This window comes from Nilaparvata lugens, chromosome 1, assembly GCF_014356525.2.
Source record: "Nilaparvata lugens isolate BPH chromosome 1, ASM1435652v1, whole genome shotgun sequence".
Lineage (NCBI taxonomy): Eukaryota > Metazoa > Arthropoda > Insecta > Hemiptera > Delphacidae > Nilaparvata > Nilaparvata lugens.
In genome coordinates, this window is record NC_052504.1 from 57,706,426 (window position 1) to 57,733,831 (window position 27,406).

At 34.9% G+C, this 27,406-nt stretch overlaps 1 protein-coding gene across 3 annotated transcripts in view; it reads right to left on the reverse strand.

Moving 5' to 3' along the window:
- The window catches only part of LOC111055269 (espin), a 136,963-nt gene that overhangs the window by 95,963 nt on the left and 13,594 nt on the right, over window positions 1-27,406 (reverse strand). The window contains exon 1 of one of the 3 annotated variants that reach the window (XM_039437888.1): window positions 25,215-25,398. The exons of the other annotated variants lie outside the window; for them this stretch is intronic. The gene's annotated coding sequence lies outside the window, so the exon portion shown is untranslated. Of the gene's footprint in view, window positions 1-25,214; window positions 25,399-27,406 lie in introns of those variants that run through there. 3 annotated transcript variants of the gene reach the window in all.

Consider the following 27,406-nt stretch of genomic DNA (forward strand, 5'->3'; position numbering starts at 1 on the left):
TCTTGGTAGGTCAGCCAACTATGGCTGTATTCACAGTATATTCTACTGCTTGGCTGCTCCACTTTTAATATTACAGTTTACTAGAAATTAATTATATTGTGGCAACCAAATCTAGTTTCACAAGTTTTGAATAAATAAATTGTTGTGGCAACTCTAAGTTGGCTATTGAAAATTAATTCATTAACAATGAAGCTAACAAACTCCCAAATTTTCCTCGACACAATTCAACTTGTGAATAATTTGAAGTTCATATTATCCGTATATCCATTATTGAGTAAATATTTTTTCATTGATGCCAATCTTTACACTAAAAACTAGAGTGAACTAATAAGATTATCTCACTAATTATGAGAGAGGCTGAAGATGAACCCACAGCTGAGATGATGCTATCAGTGGGTGAGCTTTCACAACAATGAGTAGTTGCTAGTTGGCCAGACAAGAGAGAGTGAATCGACATGAATATTCATTGCAGTTCATTCATTCTCGCTCACTTCACAGCTAAGCACTGCAATCACGACATAGCTGCTTGCACCAGCAGCAATACGAATGAGAACTGAGAAGAAGCAGAATGGAGAAAAGATTAAGAGCCAAGCTATATGAGACGTTTTTCATACGAGTCGGCCGAGCAGGAAGCTCTCCAATTGGCTGTTTGGGTTGGCATTCGGGAATCATCAGCCAATAGGAGAGTGGAAAAACGCCTCATGTGTTTTGACCCTCAAGCTAAAGAAAAATCAGGAGGAAGAAGAAGAAAAAATAAGAAGAGGAGGAGGTGTTGGTGGAGGAGGAGGAGGAGGAGGAGGAATGGGTAGAGGAGGAGAAAGAGAAGGAGGCGAAGTTGTGGGAAGAAGGAAAATGATTACATTGAATCTATTTGATGAGGATAAATAGGAGTGGGATTAGTGAGAATATAAATAGTGAGAATCACGTTTCAAAGTCAGCACCTGTTTAACATTCGTTTGCTATTCTTGTCTGTCATCAGACAAAGCTGATAGCTCTTTCCTTCCTATCCTTGTAGAATGTTCGTAGACGTGGACTATGTAGAGATATAATAAACTTCCAAATATTTGATCTTCGTTATGACAATTCATTATTAAATGACGAAAAGATACATTTTCTTGATGAATGGATTATTTTAGACATAATGATTATAATTATCAATAATCATCAATCAGAAATACCGGATGAGTTGATTCACAGCTATCTCTATCTACTATAGAACGCGGTGCGAAAAAGAAAATGGTAACTATGCTGCCTTATCATTTCAACTGATTTTTAAATGTGATTCTCACTATTATGGTCCTACTCATCCTAAAAACGAAACCAGTGGAAGGGGTAAAAGCGAGAAATAAGATATAAAGAAGGCGTCGAAGGGAAAAACTGGGTGGGGGAAAGAGTGAAATAAATCATAAGAAGGAATGGAAGGTGGGGAGGAAGGAATGGAAGGTGGTGAGGAAGGAATGGAAGGAGGGGGGAAAAGAATGAAAGGAGGAGAGAAAGGAATAGATTTGATCGGAAGAGATCAATGACGAGTAGAAATAGAAAAAGTGAATAAGACGAAAATTAGGACATGTACCAGAATGTTTCTTATTCGTGGGAAAATCTATTCAAGACAACCATCGAAAATGAAATGATGATTCCAAATCAATTTAAAAAATTGAATTGTTTAGAAACTGTAATTGATTTCTCTGCTCAATAAGCTACTTCAGTATTATGTTGCTACGTAGGACCAGCCTAGTTCAAGGCGAAATTATAATAATTGCAAACTATGTTTCGTACACTCTATCTGGAGGCAGTACTGTAATGTAATTCTGTTTATGGAACGCAGTGAGAATAATATTATTCAATTCGTTACACGTCCGCGGTTCAGAATATATCAGTTTGAGACTATAATAATACGTAAAACTAGGTTATGAGGTATGAAGAGAGAATTGGGTAAAGCTGGTCTAGGAGATGTTTTTATGGAATTAATACAGGAGGGTATTTTAATAATTCAATAATTTGAAAAAGTAGGTCGTGTTCACATGTTTACAAAAGTGTACAGAGGAGCCCTACCCCCTCCCCCCTTTCGATGCCGTATGCATCGATAATCCTCAAAGAGAATAATAGAGGCAAAGAGAATTCAAATCACAACCTAGCTGTAAGAAATTGAATTTGAGATAAGTTGAATTCAGTGTTACAGAATGCACAACAGCTGACAATTGCTATTCTTTATTTGCTAGCTTTTGATTGGTTGGATTTTGTCTTACTCAACTGCCATTGACCATTGACCAGGTCCATTTGCTTCTTCTCTCTCATAGGTTAGTTAGTTCTTGGTAATCTTACTTAACTCCTATTGACAGACACCAAGAATAAAAATTTGTTACTTTCTTATAAGTTTGCTTGTTATTGGTTGAATGTTTTTCTCTCTCAACTCCCATTGGCTGTCATAATTTTCACAGAATCGAGGGACTGTCGCTTCCTCTCTAACACACACACGTGCTCTCTCTCACACACATACATGCGCGCTCTCTCTCTCTCTTTCTTTTTCTCTCTCTTTAGAGAGTTTGTTTAAACTTCCCTTGTTTAGAACATCCACTGCATTACTGCTGTATATTGCTGAATATTGATTACCCTGATCCACCATTAGTCTACTCCATTTCAATAATTTTATTGTATTTGAATGCATAATTACATCACTTTATTAATCATAATGTTCTTAAATTTTTATATATATTAAAACTTCCACAAAATTTTTATTTGTGAACAAATAAATCTTTAGTCATATATTTAAATGGAATTAACGTTCTTGGTAGAGAGTTACAGGGAAGGATATTTTTAATATTCTTTCCAAAGAATGGACATTGACATGTCCAAAGCTCCGCCAATCTATGTAGATGCATTACAATATTATCTTGTATAGTTATTCCAGATTGATTTGTTTCATATCATTGTACAGTTCAATAATTATTTTCTTAGTTTATGTTATGTAAATTCATCTAAAACTTTGCTGTATTGTAAGCTATTGTATAAGTGTATAAACCAGTATATATTGTAATCTACATAAATAAAGTAATCAATCAATCTTTTTTATCTCTCATTTCCCTCGCTCTCATGTTGAACTCCTATTGGCTGTCGTCATGACGACGAAATTGTGACTCATTCATTGGCCTCATCTCAATACATTATACAATTTACAAAAAATACATTTCTGTAACTCACTAACTTCAACTAAGGTTTGCGAACAGGTTTGTCGTATACGAGTACTTTTCATAGTCACTTTCTTCCCTGTTGGCTGGTTGGCTCTTGTTTCACCTAGCTCCCCTCCCCCTCTCAAAATAATTCCGTTTTCAACTTGTCTTGACTTCCGTTGCGAGTTCCAATAACTGGACGTAACTATAAGATACTGTAGAAACTATTTTAAGATATCATAACTTCCGATGAAGAAGAGCACAATAGTCTATCATCTTTTGAAAGCTTGCCTTCATCGCATGGGAACAGATTTCGTTCACCACCAATTATTGTCATTGTCAACAGTAATTTCATTCTTATCAATACAATTATCTTTTAGGATCAAAGAAGTATCACGGTCTTTTAGGAAGATCACGGTTGATCTTGGAATTATGAATCGCATTCCTCGAATTACTAATTTCCTAGTCGGAGTAGGAAAAGAACGAGTAGAAGATCAAAAAGAAATATCACTAGAAACGTACTGTAGCCCTTCAGTCATTTTACTGCCAGTAATAAGCTAGGTATTGGAGTAGAATAAACAATCTATATACGCGTATTTAGATTTATTACTGCTATTTATATTTATAACTACCTATATCTCTGGTATTACTTAGAATACAAGATGTGCATTTCCAGTACCGCAGTAATAGGTATTTGAAAACAATCATTTATTTATTATTTATTTAGCGTATGGCAGATATACAACAAATATATAGCTCATTATGATAATATGATTAAACCATATGTCGATTTGTTGGCAACAATTGATCAATCACGTTAGATAACATTATTAATTCCTTCTACAAGAAGAAGATACTGATCAAAACAATACTTGAGTTTGTATGAGTATAACCACAGAGAAACTTTATCAACTTTAGCCTTGAAGCCTCTTATCTTCTGTGGGAATAGTCACAGAATAAAACAATCTTTCAATCTCTAATAAGTTCTCTCTGGTATATTAAGGTATACAAAACTTGATGAAATGCTGTAAAATTCATAACTCCGGAGTGAATTTTTTAAACTTCATTGCAAGCTATGTAAAACTAATCGAAGACAATCAAATTTCAAGGTTAAGAGTCAAAAACTATTTATAACTTTGAAATATCTATCGGAGAACACGGAAACGGTAGCAGATTGCAGGAATAAATTATTCTTATTATACATAATCCAGTCTACCTTAGAAAATCTGATTTTGCAATATTATCGACTCACTCAGAGAGTATATATATAAAACCGTTATCATCGTAATTATTCAGTGGCGTAGCGTAGGGGAACCCCCCTTCCAGGTTACAAGTGAGTAATGTAATTAATTACAGTTAAAACGTATCCTGGCAATGGTTTTCGGAAATTTTGAATCAAATCAAATCAGAATCTATTCTCTTCAAGAAACGTTCATAATCCGCTAATAATAAAGTGATACAGCTCTTGTTTTGAAAAGGAGAGAGTGTGTTATTTACTGATTTTAGGGGGGGGGTGACTGTACCACTGGATGGGGAAGGGGGTGGTGAAGGGGACCTGCTCCAGATGCACTTGATTCTTTCTTTCTTCTTTCACTTCTGCAGCTTCGCTTCTTCTCGATATCAGGTCAACTTTTCAGAACCGGTTTCACAATAATAATTATTATGGTTTACATGTGTTTCGGACAGATAGATCTCTTTCAGGAGCACATACTTTTTATTGCCAATTTCTCTCCGGTCTCCCAGCATGTGAGTGGATTCTTGCATATTCATACGATCAACAAGGTGATAGCTGCTTACAAAGATATCACACAAGTTTGAAGAATTCAAGATTGCTCGATGATTTGTAGTGGTTTACAATTTACTTGCTGGCAACCAGACTCACATGCATCAAGTTCATAATGAACACATATCAATCATACTATACCAAGAGGTACAATTGCATAAAAATCATTGTTGATGTTTGATCCAATTCTCAGAGTTGCTGGACATGCTGACCAAGACAAAGGAAAAGGGAAGGGAGCGATAGAGGAGGGAGAATTAGTGGTAGCGGGAAGAAGAAGTACAATAACAACAACAGCAACAACAAGAACGAAAAGAAGAAGAAGAACAACAACAACAACAAAGACAATAACAACAACAAGAAGATTTGAAAAGACACTTGACGTGACAAACACGTGTTTTCGTAGTTTTTTTTGTTTTGGTTTTACATAGGAATTTCTATCTTACTTGATCATGGTAGATATAAATTTTCAGAAATATCTGAAGAATTTTCTTTTTAGAAATTATTAATCTTCTTTTCAAAACTATTGAACTATTGAAGCGTGTAGACTACGGTATGTAGTCTATTTCAAAATATCATACAAGTATTTGGAAGAGTTCCTGTACTTGTTAATACTGACTGAAAAAATGTAAGAATGCTGTCTTTGTACCAGCTCAAACCCCCCCCCCCTGTCACCCCTACGGGCACCCCTGAAGATTCCAACCCCATGCCACTAGTCCTAAAACTAATATTCCATTATCATTTCAGTACTGAACAATTAAGCTCCCTCACTCTTTTCTCTCAGTAAAATTTCTTCACTTTTACGACACTTCACGCAATACTAATATAACTTTCCTTACAATAAACATTAAACATACCAGTCCACCATAACGTTGCATCAAGAATCAACAACATCCATCAAAATTTTTTAAATGTTCCAAGCTACCACCATTAATTTCTCACCTTCCAATTTCTCCTAATGTTCTCTTAATTCCTTTGTGTGTTATTTTTCTAGATTATTAGCAGTATGTGCCATTAATATTTCTCAGTCGGTTGAACATACAGATCCAGATACCTCTTTATGCTTTCTACAAATGCAGATAGTGTGCAAAAACTGAAATAAAAATTGGACCGGCCCGACAATTAGCTGAGAATAGTTGTAGGCCTATAATTTCTAGTGCATATAATGGTGCGTGTTGTGTGATGTACATATTTACACACGCGCACAAACAGTCATGCGCGCTCAGCAGGTTGTTGGATCATACTCTCTCATATAATATCCTCTCTCAAAGACATTCTCTCTCACTCTCTGGCCGTACAGCAACTTTCTTTCATCTTCTCAGAATGAAGTAAGAAGATTTCACCTGAGAGTCTTCGCCGCTTCAGCCGTCTCCAGTAATAAAGTTCAATTGCGTTTAGGTCTGTTTGGAATGTTATTATTATTATTAAACTCCTCACTTCACTTTCGATTATTATCGGGAAAAATTCATTATTAAACAAATTGCGTCAAGTGCAGTGTGATTGCAATCACATATTATAATATGTTATGAAAAGTGAAACCAAATTTTTAAGCTTGACGGATTTTTTCTATTAATTTTGTTGCTGAATGAGAGAAATGTGTTTATTATCTGTAAAGTCGTCGTTTATGCGCATGTATAGTGATTGAAATTTGTTGTAAGAGATTGAATAAAGCGATCACCGTATGTAGCTTACTTTTTGTAGTTTTCATTTCCTTGATAAGGTAGAAATTATTTTAGAAGTCGAAGCAAGAAATTCATGAACTTCATTGCTTTTTAGAAAAGCAAGACATTATGAACTTATCATGAATTGAACAATTTTATAAGTTCAAAAAGCAAACGACTTTCAATGTAATTCAAAATACTTCAAACAACACACCCAACTTATAGATTCAGTAGACAATATAGAGTATTAACATTGAAATAGACAAACTTAAACAAAGAAAGTTTGCTAGACTAGTAGTCTAAAACTGCATGTATACTATAAAAGTTGGACTGATGGTGTAATTAATATTAATATAAATATCGGGGCACCGAGCTTCATTATTTATTTATTGATAAACAGAACTCAATTTTTTAAAATGATTGGGGAAGGACTAACAGGCACAGCCCAAAACTGTTTCTTCCCCGAATTTTGATTTATATACTTCAAATATTCCAAAAAGTAGGTTATGTTCCATACACTTGAATTCAGTTCAAATTTTCTGTCCAAATATTTGAAAATATAAAAGTTCCAATTTAGATTGTTTACATACCAAATTGAACAACAAAATAACACTCACTAATCACTTGAAACTGTAAAATAATGATTAACTTTTAATAATTATGATACATACCATCTCATGTCAACAAAATTTCTAGATTTCTCGCTAAATACGGTAAGCTAATTGATTACACAGCTGATCTCCCACACAGGCACACGCATCCTCTGTTATCGACAGACGACGAAATCATCATCTGTTTTTCCAAGGATGAATTATCCTTTTCATGTCCTTCAGCGAGTTTTCCCAGGAATGAGACCTAGTGTAAATCGAATTTTAATATCATAAACCTACTATATTCCAAATTTCGTGAAAATCGTTAGAGCCGTTTTCGAGATCCGTTGAACATAAATAACCATATAACCAGATATAAAAATAAAAAATATAAACAGACATATACAGAATTTACAGAAATATACAGAAATAACTCGCTTAATATTATCCTATTATTAAGCGAGCAATTTCTGTATTTATATATCTGGTTATTTTTATATCTTGTTATTTATGTTTAACGGATCTCGAAAACGGCTCTAACGATTTTCACGAAATTTGGAACATAGTAGGTTTATGATTTGAAGATTCTATTGCACTAGGTCTCATCCTTGGGAAAACTCGCTGAACAACATTAAAAGGATAATTCATCCTTGGCAGAAAAAGCTGTGGATGGTAAAAAAGTGAGTGAGCGAATGGAGTATGTGAAAAATCAAAATATCGCATCCACGAAATTCATAAGATGACATATAGCCAGCTGTGAAATATGGACACGATCAATTTAGAGAATTGTGTTCTGTTTATCAATAAATAAAAATAGCGAGCGAAGCTCAGTGCCCCGATATTAATAGGATAATTATTATAATGTCCAGAATGATCAGCAAGATATTGTCTGAAAAGCGAAGTGGAACACTTCTTTGTTATCTTACTCATCATGACACTTACTTATTTTAGTTCAAAATAATAAATCATATCCAATGGAATTTGTTGTCTGTCCACTACAGTATATCTGGACAAGCTAGATAGTCAATGAGAAGATTTACTTCTTCTAAGACTAGTTAAAAATTTTTCCATAAATGTAATTTATATTTTGTTTGTGAACTGTGTATTTAATGGAATAGAAATGGAAAGAATAAAGTCAATAAAGATTTAGTAGCCATTTTATTCCAATTGTAGAATATTAGTCTATTTATTTGTATGGGTATTTGGATGCAACCACACAATTGAAAATAATAGGATAATCCTCGATTCAACTAGAATGCTAGCTGAAAATAATCACAATGAGATTAATGCTTTATTTGACTATTATATGACGTTAGAAGCTTTAGCTAGCTACCACAGGGAATCGTGAGCAAGCAATTTGCTCAAGCCACAATTACTCATTCAATGAATGAGCTTCCACAATCCTTCAACGTATCAACTACTGCAACTAATACTCTCGTTACATTCATTCATTGAGCATCCCACAATCATTCAACTCATCAACTACGTAAATTATAAGATTTAGTTGCATAAATGAACTGCTTCTTTAACTCGAAACTATACTTTCAATACAATTCACTTATAACGTAGAAGTATTTTTCCCCATTTATATTATTTAAAAAAATATATACATATATTCATGGTTTGTAAATCAACCTTGGAATAAGAAGTAAAGATGAATCAATGATTATGATGAAGTGATGAAGATGAAGGAGATTATGTGAAGAGGAAGCGGAAATGAAACGATGTGTATGATTATGATAGAAGCCAATTTTAACTGGCTCAAAGACTGTGCGCGAATGGATCACGACAAAAAAATTAAAAGTTATCAATATATTATGTTACCACATACTTAAGTTAACTGATTGATATTATTTCAATCTTTGCGTTTTCCAATGGCATTCACCATTCGCCATTAAATTTAGATTATTCCATCACAACCAATCACGCCTACATCTTAATGTTCTTATTTATCTTATTGTTCAAGATTCCAGGCAGAAGATGCTGGGCACCCAAAATGCCAGATGTATGCCATTAATCGGTTCCTACCAAAACAATGCAACAGCTGCAGTCTAAACTGCTCTTGGATCTACCAAAGCGCTCTGGGAAATAAGTAACTTTGTTTAGATCGATTTGCGAGAGTATACCGAATATTGGGAAAAGAACAGTTACCAAGTTAAACAACAAATCTAACCTGCTTACTTAGGTTAAACCACAGACAAACAAGACTTACGCTTATCTTTTCTCTATGGTTAAAAGCAGTTTTTTTAGTCACAACATATCAGTAGTAATGAGATTCACTTTAAACTTATTTCACTCCACTTGTACGCTTCAATCATTTCTTATAAAAAATAATATCAATGCTTCTCATTCAACTGATACTAACAGTAGACATTTAAATATGAATCTGAGCATACAGGGCATTACAGAGCATACGCGGTCGTTTATGTGAGTTGATACATTTGAAGAGATCTTAGCGACTTAATCAGGTTGGCTGATTCGCTTTCATCAACGCAGGCTGAATAAATTACAGTGTTGGTGTTATAAATTTGGATGGTCACTTTCATTTTCGAAATTGTTGAACAAACGAAACTAGACCAGTTTTTATTATCAGATGGAGAAGCTCGGGTGTCTTCAGCTTCAGCTCCAGCTCGACTTCTGAAAGTGAAAACACTGTTCCAAACAAATCAATGGAAGCACTTTTATACTCTTTTTACTGCTTTTTTAATCAACTTACTGCTCTCCATCTGTTCCAAGTTTCTATTTCAACGATTTACATTCAGTCTTTCATTTATAAAACGGTCTCGTTGTTACATGATTATGGTATTTACTTGATATTCCTTGAAATATTTTGAAAGACTATAAAAAAATGAAATGTGGGCAGAATGTTGTATAACATTGATAATTATATTATTACTAAATATTTGGAGCATTCTAGTATTTCAGTATAGATCAGATATTTCAGTATATTTCAGAATTGATAATATGCTATTAGTCATTATTACAGTTGTTGTCATAGTTTTGTTTCTGTGTAATCTAAATTGCACCGTTCGATATTTCAGTAAAAACTGGGAACTATTCAACACTTGAACTATTTTTGAAATTGCATTATTGATCGCTCCACAAGAACCATTATTTTCAATGATTTAGCTTTGTATAGGGTAATGGAGAAGAGCCATTGGACGGGTGATCGCTTCTGTAGCAGAACCTTTAACACAATCGATCAAAAGGTTATTCCGTTTATTTCATATAATTTCCTGGTGGTTCGGGACTCTCGTACATGAGGTCCTTCCATCTTCCATCATCTTCCTTCCCTCTCTAACCTTTTTCAAGTGAACCACTTAAGACGAATAGAACATACTCATGTGAACATCTCAGTAGAAAAAGAATCCTTTGAAAATTCCAATTTTTATTATGAATTCCATGCTATATTAAATGTATCAGGTGCAGATAAAAGATCTTCTTCCATACTTGTTTCGATAGAAAGTCAGTAATGGATAGTAATATAGTACATAGTATTCCATTTAAATTTCCCCTTGCGTAGAAGGATATAATTGTCTAATACAAAATAGGATAATTATGGAATTAATGATAAAGTGGTCAATTATAGGAATGGAGAGCGAGAATTTTTAAATAATACAAACGATTTTAAATTGAAATACACTATTTTGAAACTTGCTGGTGAATGAAAATATGAAAAGCCATCCCATTTTTCAACATTCCCATGACAGAACTTGTCAAGTACCTCTTAAGTTTTAAAAATTCACACGGCATTCACCTATGAAAACTGAATAGATGACAAATTGCATAGAGACGTTATCGAGCTTGAGTGGAGATTGTTTCATATTCATGTTGCAAGGTTTAGATGAACACAGGAACGCATTCAAGTTATGAGGAAAACGCTCCAACTTATTTGGTTAGGATAAGGGAACCACTTCTGCGTGAAAGTGAAACCGACAAATTTATAGCTGCTACTTCTGTTATAGATGTCTCCGAATACATTAAAGAGCCCTCGTTCATCGAATGAAAGTGAGAACTGTCTGCTCGTTTTAAAAGTAAAAATGAGTATCACTGTTTAATTTATTGGACTCCTATATCGATTCATGAGGTTGTGTCATCTAAAATTCGAAGACGTCGTAGTGGAAAGATTTGGGAAAACTTCAGTCAAGTTTTGGATAATAATTCTTTCCAGTTATGAAGTTTAGAGTTGAACTTTCCATGTGAGTCTGGATGTAAATAATAGAACTAAAAATAATTATTATTAGTTCTTACTTATTAAGATTTTCACATACGTAATGATTGCACACTTATTACAACTAAGTCGTAACTCCACCTCAGTTAATCCGGTCCCACACAAGTTACTAGACTGCTATAGTTCACGTTATAATGGCAATGGAGAAAGATGGGAGAGCAGCGTTGCCGATTCTCTGCCTTGCCATTGCCTTCTATAGAGGGTAGTTGATACTGGTACTGTATATCTGATGTAATATTAACTGTTCATTCTTGTTCAAAATAATCAATCAAATTTTATTCGTCAAGAATATAATACTTTTCAATGATTAAAAAATAAATTTTCATACTTGAGATAGGATTTTTTGTTAATCAATTATATTTCTAAACTGTTAAAACACGATCTGGCAACGTTGCAGAGGTAGAACGTGGTAGAGGATAGGTCTTTCTGCTTTGTCAAATGATCAAAAAGGATAGCAACACCAATATTAATCAAATACTGCCATTATAACGTGAACCTCACTGTAGGTGAATCTGTCAATAGGAGTAGGGAACGCTTCTTCATTTTAACCAAAATCTTATGATTTTAGGTAGATTATAACCATCATTGTATCTTATAATATCATTTCGTAGATTAGAACAACTACTGATAAACGTGAAGTCACATGATATGCAGTTTCAGTATACTAAAGTTTTCTTAATTTGAATCTAAATACCCATCTAATTTCAAATGAGTCGTCGTACTACTAACTCGAGATCTGTCTGAATGAGCTCACTTCATGTCCCACTCACTTTCTTGACAATCAAAAATGAGAGGAAGACATCTAGCAGGAAGGAGGGGAGAGGGAGAAGAGGAAGGGAGAGAGGGAAATTTGTCGGGCTGAGAACGGAAATGAAAGCTTGTTTAATTTGAAATTGCACCAAGCCGTACGTGGTAATTATTTTATACTCATGATGACTGACTGTCTGTGGTAACCTATCATTTGAACTATGCCAACCAGAGCTAGTTGGCGAGTCTGCAGCTCTAATAACTGTATTATCCACCACACTCTCCTAGCATGGATTTCATTCATTTGAATGTTGTCTCCTACTAGCAGACCACAAATCAATATCGACATAAGCAGGAAACTTTTTTAGTGATATCACAGAATTACAATTATAGGAGTTTTCTCTGGTGATATCTAATCAAGTCCCTATCAAACCCTGAAAAATTGTGACACACGCTCGCGGTACTGATATTTCTCATCAAAATAAAAGAAATAATGATTTGGAGCAGCAATGATCCATTTTGTATTAATGTATATTACTTCTTTGTTTCTCTCTCTCCTTCTCCTCTCTCCTCTCTCCTCTCTCTCAGCTCGCTCGCCCTCAAGTAGGTATGATTATTTCAATAATAGTAATTATGACACAGGTTTGTTTCTATCAAATAAGCTCCACTCTTACAAAAAACTTTTCAAGGCTGCTCACCTCAACGTCCAATCCCTCAGCTGTCACATTGATGAAATCAGAGCAATCTTCCGTTTTCAGGACTTCAATATAATTGGAATTTCCGAATCATTTTTGAAGCCTAGTATTCCATCAGATCTTGTTGCATTACCTGGATATATTCTCTTCCGAAATGATAGATTAAATAGAGCTTGTGAGGGTGTAGCAGTTTATGTGAAAGATGGTATCAAAACAAAAGTTTTAATCACATGTAAACAGGCGTATTGTTCCAGACCAGAGTTCATGCTACCTGAATTATCCTTATTTAGTTCTGATAAATTACTCGTAGGTATCTGTTATCGCCCACCAAAAATAAGTCATTTTACAGATTTCGAAAATGCCTTGCTTTCTCTTATGCCTTGTTATAATCGTATAGCCTACTAGTTATGGGGGATATGAACACCGACTTGAACATGACAAATCGTAACTTTGACTACTTTCAACTGACTACAATTTTCCAATGCCTAAACATGACTATTTTACCTCTCGATCCAACTCATCATAGGTCTACTAATGAATCAGACACACTTATTGACCTTCTCATTGTCAGTGATCCCAACGAGGTTGTTCAAACAGGTCAAATCCCAGTCCCAGCTGTTTCTGGACATGATTTGATCTACTGTGTACTTTCCCATGAGATACCTAAGCCAGAACAGAGAATTATCACATATAGAGACTTCAAAAACTTTGATGAAGCCGCCTTCCTTACTGATGTGGCTCAGACTCCATGGCATCAAATTGAAGCGTTACCCGCAGTTGATGACATGGTCAAGACTTTCGAGAATTGGACTTTGACTTTGTATGACAAACATGCACCTTATGTGACAAGGAGGATTAATAGAAAACGACGAGTACCGTGGATGACTGAAGACATACTTAAGATGATGGGACGTAGAGACAAAGCACATGGAAAATTTAAAAAGACATTCGACTTGGACAGTTTGATAGAGTATAGGAGCCTTAGAGATAGAGTCAAACAGGAATTACGGAACTCAAAGATTAGGTACTTGAATTCGTTCTTAACAAACAATAGACAAGACTCTAAATCACTTTGGCAGGGAATAAAAGAATTCGGGCTTGGCAAACAGAAATCGAATCCCCAAATTGATTTACCATTGGACAATATAAATGACCATTTCGTTTCACATTCCAACCAACGCGACGAAGTTGTCATTGGTAATCATATCAATGATCTTGAAGAGCAGGTTACAAACTTAGATATACCACTTATTGATCAATTTCATTTCCACCCAATCTCAGAAGAAGACTCTTTCAAAGCAATTCAACGTATTCATAGTAATGCTATGGGTGTAGACAAAATTCCTATTAAATTTATCAAGACGATGTTATTTACTGTTTTACCAACCATTACATACATTTTCAACAAGTCACTTGAAGGAGGCAATTTCCCTGAAAACTGGAAGTTTGCTCTGGTTCGCCCTCTAAATAAAGTTCCATCACCCAATAAAGTTGAGGATTTTAGACCAATCAGTATTCTACCAGCATTGTCCAAAGTGCTAGAAAGACTCATTCATGCTCATGTTGTAAAATTTCTAGACAACAATAGAAAGCTTCATAACTTTCAATCAGGCTTTAGGGAATTCCATTCAACTGAGACAGCTCTCCTTCGTGTCACTGATGATATAAGGTTAGCTATGGACCAAAGAAAATGCACCATCCTCACCCTATTTGATTTTTCTAAAGCATTCGATACTGTTGATCATACAGTCCTTTTGAATAAGTTGGCTATTCTTGGTTTCAGTCACAACTCGTTAGTTAGGTTCAAATCCTATCTGTTAGGTAGGAAACAATGTGTATCTGTCGGTGACAACAAGTCAACTTCGAAAAACGTTATGCAGGGAGTACCACAAGGTTCAATTTTAGGACCTCTCCTCTTCACTTTGTATGCTAATGGCCTTTCTTCCATTATCAAATTCTCCAGTTTCCATACTTATGCAGACGACCTTCAAATTTATTTAAGCTGTCCCATAACAAGAATTAATGTAACAGTTGGAATTATTTATCAGGATATCAATTCGATAGTTGAATGAACAAAGAAAAATGGCCTTAAGCTTAATCCCATCAAAACACAACCCATTATAATAGGATATTCTCGTCTTATAAATAATATTGACCTTGAATCGATTCACAGAATTAGTGTAGATTGTGATGACATTTCTTACTGTAGCTTAGTTAAAAATCAGGCATTATTATGAATAATACTCTTGACTAGTCAGAACAAGTGAACAAAAATTGTAAAAAGGTATTCTCAGCCATGCACGCATTGAAGAAAATGCAAGATATCCTCCCTAGAAACATTACATTATTATTGGTTCAATCTCTCATCTTCTCACATTTGATGTATTGTAATTCTGTTCTCAACGATATGCAAGTCACTCTGAATGATAAACTTATTGTCTAAGTTTTGTCTACTCTCTTCAACGCCATGTTCACATCACCCCAGCCCACATTGCTAGTTCAACATTAAAGCTTCCCGATCAAAGGCTTTTTCGAATAGTCAAGCTTGTTAGAGATATCTTGAAATATGGTAGTCCGAACTATTTAAAAATGATTTCAAATGTGTCTCTGAAGGTAGGAGGATAGATGCTTCACATACTAGAACCAGAGAAAGTACTTTAAGGATACCCAATCATCGAACCACTATTTTCACAAAATCCTTTCTTGTTAGTGCCTGTCGTGCATGGAATGCACTTCCCGTTACTATCAGGTCCATCGAGAGCCGAGCGAGCTTCATCCTGACTTTAAGAAAACATCTTTTGGAACAAATGACTGGAACTGTCCAGCCCTAGAATGATAACATGACATTTTCCATTCACCCATCCCTTCCATATAAACCATTATAGAATAAATTATTGTATATAAACTCATATTGTTTAGAATCACTTTATTAATCATATGATTTGTTCTTAAATTTTCATATATTATATTAAAACTTCTACAATTTTTTATTTGTGAACAAATGTTTAGTCGTATAAATGGAATTAACGTTCTTGGTAGAGAGTTACTGGGAAAGATATTAATTTATTCTTTCCAAAGAATGGACATTGATATGTCCAAAGCTCCGCCAATTTATGTAGATGCATTACAACATTATCTTGTATAGTTATTCAAAATTGATTTTTTTTTCATATCATTGTACAGTTCGATAATTATTTTCTTGGTTTATGTTATGTAAATTCATCTAAAACTTTGCTGTATTGTAAGCTATTGTATAAGTGTATATGCCAGTATATATTGTAATCTACATAAATAAAGTACTCAATCAATCAATCTCTCTCTTCATCATTGTAGTAAGTGTTAATGGTAATTCTTGAATTTCCAATAATGGAAAAATGCTACACTATATATATTTTTTTTCGTAATTCAATTTGTAATGTAATCTTCTATGTAGCCGATCCAACGATGCGGTCGGGCGACTGAGGGTGGTGAAGGGTGGCGATTTGGTATTATAAATTATAATAACCAATCATAGAATTGATTACGTAGTTATACTTTCGAAGCGGGAAACTTATATTCCGGACGTTGGGGTTAGGCTCTGGTCCTTACCTAGTTATCCTGTATGTGCTATAGCTCCTTCTTACATGACTGACCTGTATTTTTCCTTTTGCCAACCATGAAACTTCGCCATTCCTCGAAGTTTGAAGATTCATAGATGTAACATGTATTCATACATTTCTCTACAGCATGGTTCGTACAGTGAGTGTCACCGAAATGAGAAGCTCTTGCAGCACATTCTCACCTCTGGGTGTTGAGAGCGCAACGGATCTGGAACGGGTCTTATGTCTTGCGTGAGGTGGCATCACGTGATTCGTCACGCTTCATCACGCTTCTTACCGTACGTGGACCCATTCCTACCATCATGCACCAACAACCACCAACCTATAGTGAGGTCCACGTTATAATGGCAGTCTTTGATTACCAATGCTATTGCTATCCTTGTCTATAGTTCAACAAAGCGGATAGCGCTATCTCTTTCTCGCTTTGTTCTGTTGCCAGATCGTCTTTTAACAATGTAGAATTAATAACTAATTAAAAAAAATATTTCATAGACTATTAATTAAGAAAATTCATTTTGAAATTATTGAATAATATAATTTATTGCTTAATAAAATATAATTGATTATTTTAAACGAGAATGAACAGTTAATATCACATCAATAAACCTGAATCAGCTACCGTCTATAGAAGGCATGCATTGATAAGACAGAGGTTCAGCAACGCTGTTCTGCTATCTTTCTTCACTGCCATTGTAACGTGGACCTCACTATATCGCTACGTTCATCACGCCGCTGGGGCCTACTATACAACTGGACTACACTTGACATGAACTTTTCTTTTCCGTCTTCAACTTCCACTATTCCTTATTTCATCCTCCATCTCCTCTTCTACTTGTTTTCCGTTTTCTTCTTCTTCAGCTTTATGTTCTCCTCTTTCTTTCTATTATTGTTGTTTTCAAGCGTTATAGACACCGCATTATCGCTTTTACTGCTGCAGTATAAAGATAGTTGAGTTTCTAGATTTAAATTAAAAAAGATCATAGTATTTTTATATTTGTCAACGAAAAATTATTTCTTAATAATCAATGAATCTCCACAATTATTCGATCTACCAAATGGAATTCTACACTACATTTTTGTACTAGTGAAGGAGTAAAGGTGAAATTGCGCTAGTTAGACATAGAAGCAATTTCCAGTCTTTTAATTCAATACAAAAGAGACGATCAAATTCAATTGACTGACTCAGTGATTGGTACTGACCGTAACACTTTGAGAAAAACGAGGCTATTCTGGTGCCACGGTTTGCAAATTTATTGGTTTTGTACAGTCCTGTATTTAGCCTGTTAGTACAGTACTCTTTTGAGCCAGTTGACAAACGCATCGAATCAGTTTCAAGCGCAGCTGATCGCTGTAACATGACTTGCAACTTGCTGCTCAATTCTAACATCGTCTGAACATCTAGATCTAGTGATAAAGTTTCTCAACTCACAGCTTTTAATGTGGGATATATTTTCAATGTTGATACTCCTATAACAATAAAACGAACAATTTTTTCTTAATAATAATGAATTTCTACAATAATTACTAGATTTCCTAAGGGGACTTCTACACAACTTTTTGGTAGGGAGCAATGTACCTAGAATACAATCATCTAGGCTATTCTGCGTCTATTATAGGTTAGGAGTAGGAGTAGGCAATAGGTAATCATGAAAATAGCTATAAATGTAACCATAACCCTATATTTGTGACAATCATTGTATTGAACTACAATTTTATAATTTTCAATTATTATTTATTTATTTTTCAATGACATAAACACATAAACATAGAATGATTCGGAATGACAAAAAGGCCCTTGCCATTCCATTCCCGAATTTTGATTAAAAATTAATCCAAAAACGTTATGTTCCGTTAACGATTTAAAGAAAGGATACAGTATTTCTTATCACAAAATAATGTCCGAGGAATTTTGAATGACTAAGAATGAAATTATTTATCTGAAATTAAGTTATTTCAAACAATGCACTCTAGTATCTAGTAGCCTAATTATTTAATTATTTGTTCAGTCATGTTAATTATTACACTTATGTGAGAAGGCACAATAGGCTTATGCCCAAAACTGTCCCATCTCAAATTTTTACTACAGTTCAAATTAAATTGTAGGTCATCACTTATTAATTATGATTACAGTATAGTATTATATGAGAAATGATTCATGAATATTGTAATAGTATATAGTATAGGCCTATCACATTAAAATGTGTGAAATAGATAATTTGTTAGTATGGAATCGTTGAAAAATTATATTCATGGAAGATGTGATAGTAAAGCAGTTTAAACAATCTTCCTAGCCAAAGCTAAATCCTAGTTCCGACCCGTGGATGGTAGTAATCCTCAGATGAGGTTGAGGTTGAGGATGAGGAAGATATCTTCACAGGCTTGTGCGTGGGTATTGAGAAGGAATGTTGGAGATAAAAGTATCTACAATAATTATTTTGGATGAGTTTCTGAATATGCTTGATTTACTTACTCATTTATAAGAGGTGATTACATATTTGCAATGCCTCATTGTTTCTTCAATCTTATTCAACCAGAAAATTGGAATGAAATTAAAACATGGAGTTAATAGTGGGACTCAACAGTTGCCTTCTAATGACATTTGAATCGGTGTGGTCCCCTTGCGGACATTTGAGGCAATCAAATATGGGCGACTGCAAGAGATAGGCTACTGCTACAGCTATAGCCTGAAGACTGGCTTTTTGTCAACAGACAATTGAATGTCGGATGCTGTTGAGGCAAGATCGAGGGACCTTAGAAGCAGATGAAAAAGGTTCGTTCACCTTTTACTCACTTGCTATTATGACAATGACCACCCCCCTCTTCCTCCCCCTAATGGAGTCCCAAAGCGGACAATGAGACGGACGTGTCACAATCAAAAATCGCATCTTTCTTCCGAGAAACCATCCGGTCTCTCAAAGACCCAAATTGAAAGGAAGACGATGATGATGCGAGAGCTTCAATACCTGTGCAATGGTAGGTTTAGATTTTAGCTTGCAGGTACCTTCAATGGAAAATTGCATTCCCTAAACCAGTTAGTTCCCGATACAATATACACTAGTAGTTCTGTGAACAGTAGACCTCACGCAGTATTCTCATCCACAAGTACCTGAGAGTGTGTGTATGAGTGTATGTGCGTCTGTGTACACGATATCTCATCTCCCAATTAACGGAATGACTTGAAATTTGGAACTTAAGGTCCTTACAATATAAGGATCCGACACGAACAATTTCAATCAAATACAAATCAAGATGGCGGCTTAAATGGCGAAAATGTTCTCAAAAAACAGGGGTTTTCGCGATTTTCTTGAAAACTATGCAAAGTTTGATTTTAGATTTCCAATTGTCAGGTCTCAGATATAATTCAAACGGAAAATTTCGAGTGGAAAAGACTGAGCATGAAAATCTCTTCAATTATGTCCAGTAACATTTTCATCTAAAATTGAAAATAAGCTTGAAATTTTAGAAAATGTGATTATTCAATAATATTGCAAACTGTTGGCAACTGTTGATTCTATTAAATCATTCACTATGAAGAGATAGCAGATCTCGTGTGTATCCAGCGTTATTGTCCTGTCACCAGCTGGCTCAGATCTTTGAATAGTAAACTAGTATGCGCGGGAACACTAGCGTCAGGTGATCAATTTTTATAACGGCAAGGAAAGTTGTGTGGGTGCGCCACACCAGATTTTTCCTTTTATATTATCCTTGGAATGCAAAATTTCCAAGAACCTTGTATATACGTCGACGCGCAATTAAAAAAGGAACATACCTTTCAAATTTCATGAGAATCTATTACCGCGTTTCGCCGTAAATGCGCAACATATAAACATATAAACATTTAAGCATTTAAACATTCAAACATTTAAACATTTAAATATTAAGAGAAATGCCAAACCGTCGACTTGAATCTTAGACCTCACTTCGCTCGGTCAATTACAAATCTTTCAAAAATATGAGGAGGCGTAACAAATTCATCACAATACTTAAAATTTGGGCTAATATTGAGACTTCAAATAAGGGAGAGGTTTGGAAAATTTAGACACCAATATTACGAGTTTTTTTCAAATTTAGACAATAGCAATGAATGGATGAATTATATAAAATTAATCATAAATTATTTGGATCAATTATATAAAGTTTCGTTTAATATTAATGAATGGGTGAATTATATATGAATGGATTCGAAGGACTTTTCACAAGTGACTTTTCAAGCAACTTCGCAATATTCAACCCTTTCATAAGGGTATATTCAACCCCTTGGGTTAGGATAGGAATTCGACTCTATCATCTTATACAAATTAATAGCTCAATACTTTGAAATATCATGCAAAGATTTATTCAGAGCAAACTTATATAAGATTGTTTATTTTATGCTTTACAGTCCAATTCTGGCTGGTTTCACCCTCTCATTTGATAGAATATGATTGAATTGAATCCTACAAACATAACTCGGAACCTTTGACTGAGATTCTTTGAAAAATATACAGAGTGGGTGAAAAGTCCGAGAACGGCTTAATATCTCATACGCAAAGGTAATTTGACGGTGGGTGTGATTGGGGATCCTACTCAAATTGAAAATACTACTTTACTATGACTTTAAAAATCTGGTCAGCCATCTTGGATCCGCCATATTGAATGCAACTTTATTTTTTCAAATAGGAAGGTTGTCATACTATACATGATTTAAATACTCATGGAAGATGTGATAGTAAAGCAGTTTAAACAATCTTCCTAGCCAAAGCTAAATCCTAGTTCCGACCCGTGGATGGTAGTAATCCTCAGATGAGGTTGAGGTTGAGGATGAGGAAGATATCTTCACAGGCTTGTGCGTGGGTATTGAGAAGGAATGTTGGAGATAAAAGTATCTACAATAATTATTTTGGATGAGTTTCTGAATATGCTTGATTTACTTACTCATTTATAAGAGGTGATTACATATTTGCAATGCCTCATTGTTTCTTCAATCTTATTCAACCAGAAAATTGGAATGAAATTAAAACATGGAGTTAATAGTGGGACTCAACAGTTGCCTTCTAATGACATTTGAATCGGTGTGGTCCCCTTGCGGACATTTGAGGCAATCAAATATGGGCGACTGCAAGAGATAGGCTACAGCTACAGCTATAGCCTGAAGACTGGCTTTTTGTCAACAGACAATTGAATGTCGGATGCTGTTGAGGCAAGATCGAGGGACCTTAGAAGCAGATGAAAAAGGTTCGTTCACCTTTTACTCACTTACTATTATGACAATGACCACCCCCCTCTTCCTCCCCCTAATGGAGTCCCAAAGCGGACAATGAGACGGACGTGTCACAATCAAAAATCGCATCTTTCTTCCGAGAAACCATCCGGTCTCTCAAAGACCCAAATTGAAAGGAAGACGATGATGATGCGAGAGCTTCATCACCTGTGCAATGGTAGGTTTAGATTTTAGCTTGCAGGTACCTTCAATGGAAAATTGCATTCCCTAAACCAGTTAGTTCCCGATACAATATACACTAGTAGTTCTGTGAACAGTAGACCTCACGCAGTATTCTCATCCACAAGTACCTGAGAGTGTGTGTATGAGTGTATGTGCGTCTGTGTACACGATATCTCATCTCCCAATTAACGGAATGACTTGAAATTTGGAACTTAAGGTCCTTACAATATAAGGATCCGACACGAACAATTTCAATCAAATACAATTCAAGATGGCGGCTTAAATGGCGAAAATGTTCTCAAAAAACAGGGGTTTTCGCGATTTTCTTGAAAACTATGCAAAGTTTGATTTTAGATTTCCAATTGTCAGGTCTCAGATATAATTCAAACGGAAAATTTCGAGTGGAAAAGATTGAGCATGAAAATCTCTTCAATTAATGTCCAGTAACATTTTCATCTAAAATTGAAAATAAGCTTGAAATTTTAGAAAATGTGATTATTCAATAATATTGCAAACTGTTGGCAACTGTTGATTCTATTAAATCATTCACTATGAAGAGATAGCAGATCTCGTGTGTATCCAGCGTTATTGTCCTGTCACCAGCTGGCTCAGATCTTTGAATAGTAAACTAGTATGCGCGGGAACACTAGCGTCAGGTGATCAATTTTTATAACGGCAAGGAAAGTTGTGTGGGTGCGCCACACCAGATTTTTCCTTTTATATTATCCTTGGAATGCAAAATTTCCAAGAACCTTGTATATACGTCGACGCGCAATTAAAAAGGAACATACCTTTCAAATTTCATGAGAATCTATTACCGCGTTTCGCCGTAAATGCGCAACATATAAACATATAAACATTTAAGCATTTAAACATTCAAACATTTAAACATTTAAACATTAAGAGAAATGCCAAACCGTCGACTTGAATCTTAGACCTCACTTCGCTCGGTCAATTACAAATCTTTCAAAAATATGAGGAGGCGTAACAAATTCATCACAGTACTTAAAATTTGGGCTAATATTGAGACTTCAAATAAGGGAGAGGTTTGGAAAATTTAGACACCAATATTACGAGTTTTTTTCAAATTTAGACAATAGCAATGAATGGATGAATTATATAAAATTAATCATAAATTATTTGGATCAATTATATAAAGTTTCGTTTAATATTAATGAATGGGTGAATTATATATGAATGGATTTGAAGGACTTTCACAAGTGACTTTTCAAGCAACTTCACAATATTCAACCCTTTCATAAGGGTATATTCAACCCCTTGGGTTAGGATAGGAATTCGACTCCATCATCTTATACAAATTAATAGCTCAATACTTTGAAATATCATGCAAAGCTTTATTCAGAGCAAACTTATATAAGATTGTTTATTTTATGCTTTACAGTCCAATTCTGGCTGGTTTCACCCTCTCATTTGATAGAATATGATTGAATTGAATCCTACAAACATAACTCGGAACCTTTGACTGAGATTCTTTGAAAAATATACAGAGTGGGTGAAAAGTCCGAGAACGGCTTAATATCTCATAGGCAAAGGTAATTTGACGGTGGGTGTGATTGGGGATCCTACTCAAATTGAAAATACTACTTTACTATGACTTTAAAAATCTGGTCCGCCATCTTGGATCCGCCATATTGAATGCAACTTTATTTTTTCAAATAGGAAGGTTGTCATACTATACATGATTTAAATACAGAATTCCAAGACAAAATTAATGGCGAAAACCACACATCGATATCTCAAACCGTTTAGAAGATATTGACATTATTTATCAATACCTTAATAATGTATAAATTTTTTTATACCATGCGAATCAGAAATGAAATACATAAGTGGTATCGATTAATAATATAAATATCTTCTAATCGGTTTGAGATATCAATGTGCGGTTTTCACCATTCATTTTTCCTTGAAATTTCGTATCGAAATCATGTATCACATGACCACCTCCCTATTTAAAAAAAAAGTTGCATTCAATATGGGGGATCCAAGTTGTCAGACCAGATTTTTAAAGTCATAGTTAAGTAGTATTTTCAATTTTGAGTAGGATTCCCAATCACACCCACCGTCAAATTATCTTTGTGTATGAGATTATTAAGCTGTTCTCGGACTTTTCACCCACTCTGTATAAGCTTATAATGAACAATTTTAATTAAATCAAATTTTAATTTGTCTTTCACAAGAGGAGGAATGAAAAATATTAAAACCAACTATCTCAATAATGAGAGAGATGCAAGCTTACAAGAGATGTACAAAAGATTCAAATTGATAAGGTAAAATATTATACCTAATCTCTCACTCTCATCCTTGAATAAAATACAAGTTTGACAGGAATTTACATGGGAATTGATGTTTTGTATTCAAGTTAGGTAGTAGTGGAAATTAATAGTCGTGTACATTGACATTTACCCCTCACAGCATTATCAACCTCATCCATGCATATTGAATTGTGTCCTTGTATTATGAATCATTTCAAAGCAACTAGCCAACTTCAGTTTCAAAAAATCCTTTAGTCCTAGAGATTGGTCAAAAACCAAACATTTTAAAACATTTCCATCAAAAATGTCTATGACATACAAATACTGCAACGAATACGAATACAATCTTTAATAAAATATTGGCACCCAACCTCAACATCAAGTGTCCTAGGTCGACATGGAAAGTTTAAATTTTGGAAGTTTTTAATTTTGGGCATATTCGATTTCAATTGAGATTAATAATGGACGGTTGTAACCAATATTATAAAAATGCAATTACAATTCAAAGTTATCTATTTATTTTGAAAATACCAACAGTCAACAACAGATGAGAGAATTTCCAATCATTTTTGACAGCCTACCCCAATGTTGATGCTCCTAGCCTCAGTAATGTAACAGAGTATGTAAAATTGCATTTCAAAGTTGTTATCTTTTTGTATTGGAATTACGATTAGCCTACAACAAATGTGAATAAATTATTATTCTATCAATTTTTGACTCACTACTTTACAACTTTAGAATTTAGAATAACATTTATAAAGTGCACCAAATTTAAAATATTACAATTATTCAGACTTCAAGGTTGTAAACACAACTATCAATAAACATAAAAAGCAATTCATTTTCTTATTAATTTTGACATTTCCTAAATTTTGAGATATTGATAAGTCCGAGTGATTGATAAGAAAATTGCATTTTCAAACTTTTCAATTTGAGTGAAACCAAAACAAAACAATAATTACACATGGAAGTAGCCTAATTTTGTCAGAATAGAAATGCAAATACGAAAAACAAAACAACATTTTAATAAATGTTTGCCACCCTACCTCGGTTTTAAGAGATCCTAGTCCCAGTGATCGTTAGCTCCAAGGAACCGCCAACTTATCACACGCACAAAACTATATCACATGGGTGACGCTTCCCATAAACCGCGTTGCCAAAACCACAGCACAAGAGAGTCGGCTCTGCTCGGCTCTACGATACTAGTGTTCATCACTGATAGGAAGTCGGCTGGCATTGACTTTGTGAGTATGTAGGTCCCCCCCACCCCCACTCCACGCCACTGGCCCCCTTTCTCCAGAGAGACGAGTCAAGACGATTCTCCAGCTCCCCCAGACTCCAGCAGCAGCTCCTTACACCTGCTGGAAGGTTCTCGAGAGAGAAGGAGGAGGAGGAGGAGGAGGAGGAGGAGGTGGTGTTTGGAAAGTGGAATGGCAGAGAGAGACTGACGAAGGGAAAGAGAAGATGGTCGGAGAGAGTGCTGGTACAGACGGTGGCTGGAGAGATAGCGAGAGAGGACAAAGTGGAAAGAGGAGAAAATTAATTAGGAGGACAGGAGGAGAAGGAGAAATACGAAGAAGTGGAAGCAGAGTAATAGCATAAGAGAGAAGACAGATTAAAATGGTCCCTGATCATGGAGAAGGAGAAAAATAACAGGAGTAGAAGAAGAAGAAAAGAAGAAAAAAAGAAGAAGGAGGAGGATAAAAAAGGAAGTAGATGAAGAGTAATTGAGGAGGAAAATGAGGGAGGAAATACAGGGGGGAGGAGGAGGAGGAGGAGGAGGAGGAGAAAAAGAAGAAGAAAAAAAGAAGAAGGAGAGAAAGAGAAGAAGATGAATAGAAAAATATTTATAAGAATGGAGGGGTAGAAGAAGTAAAATGATAAGAAAAGCGGGGAAGAGAAATCAAAGGCGGAGGAGGAGAAGACGAAGAAAAGAGGAGGAGAGAGAATGACGAAAGGATTAATGACGGGACGGAGTGCTGGCAAAGACGGAGTTTGGGGTAGCCTATAGCGGGAGAAAGAAGAAGAGAGAGAAGGTGGAAGAACGAAGTAGTAGAAGAAGAAATCACCGACATTTTTACTTTCATTGCTTCAGGCATGTTCCGGAAGAAATTCTATGTTAATTCGTCGACTGATTGTGTGTGTGTTTTGGGTGTTGATGTGTGAGAAGGAAAGTCGAATATGATTCCAGTGTTTGCCTCCGTGTAGATAAAAAAATGCCCTTGAATATCCTCTGGAAGAATTGCGATTGTCATGACTTTTATCGACTGCATTTAAGTAGCCGGGACCGACGGACGGGTCCATCCAAAACTCGGGAGTGGCCCGAGATATTAAAGATTTATTATTATTAATAGTCTACTGAGTAGAACGGCTTGAAACTGTCACAAATTAGTATTTTTTAGAAAAAACCTATAAACTAGTTTCGGAAATTAAAATCCATCGATCTCACTTGTAAATTGGGAGCTTAATGTTTAAGCAAACAAAACTGGAGTTAATGATAAATGGATCCATGAGATGATTAGCAGCTGGTTGACCTATTATATTATCAAGGCAGAAGCATAGAGAAAAAGTTTGAGAGTATTGTTCATTGTTTAGAAGTCTGCCATCGGCCGAGGCTCATTCAGATCATGTTAAAATAAATAAGCTGATCAATGTGGGCAAATTTCATTAATTGGTATATAATTTTAAAAAATCAGCTCTGTCAAAGACCGACTCACACAACTGACTAATGAGTACATAAAATTTCAAAAAGCGACAAGTATTGTGACAATTATTATGAATATTTTGTTTTATCAGAATCCTTGTTGAAATCTATATTCCCATTCTGTCAATGGTCAAAAACAAACAGTGAAAAGAGCGTCAGATACAATGGAGTAACAAACGTGTGTGCTATATCTTCCTTTTTCAAAGTTTTTGAGGACTCTTGAAGGAAAATAATAATCCAACCAGGAAAATCTCCTCAAATACGACACAAATTCAATGCTTGCAGAGAAATTCACAATGAAAATAAATAATACTCTTCATATCAATGGACAGTTATTTTCTCCACAAGAAATAAAATTGATAATTGACCGAAAGAGACTACAATGATTCCAGGAAGAATGATACAAATGATCATTTTCAATGGATCTGATAACACTTTTGAATTCGTGAAGTAAGAGCTACACCGTAACACAGTAATGTAACAGTTTTCGAGGTAAACTGTTACCTATTGAAGACGTTTTTTAGTGGTGAACCA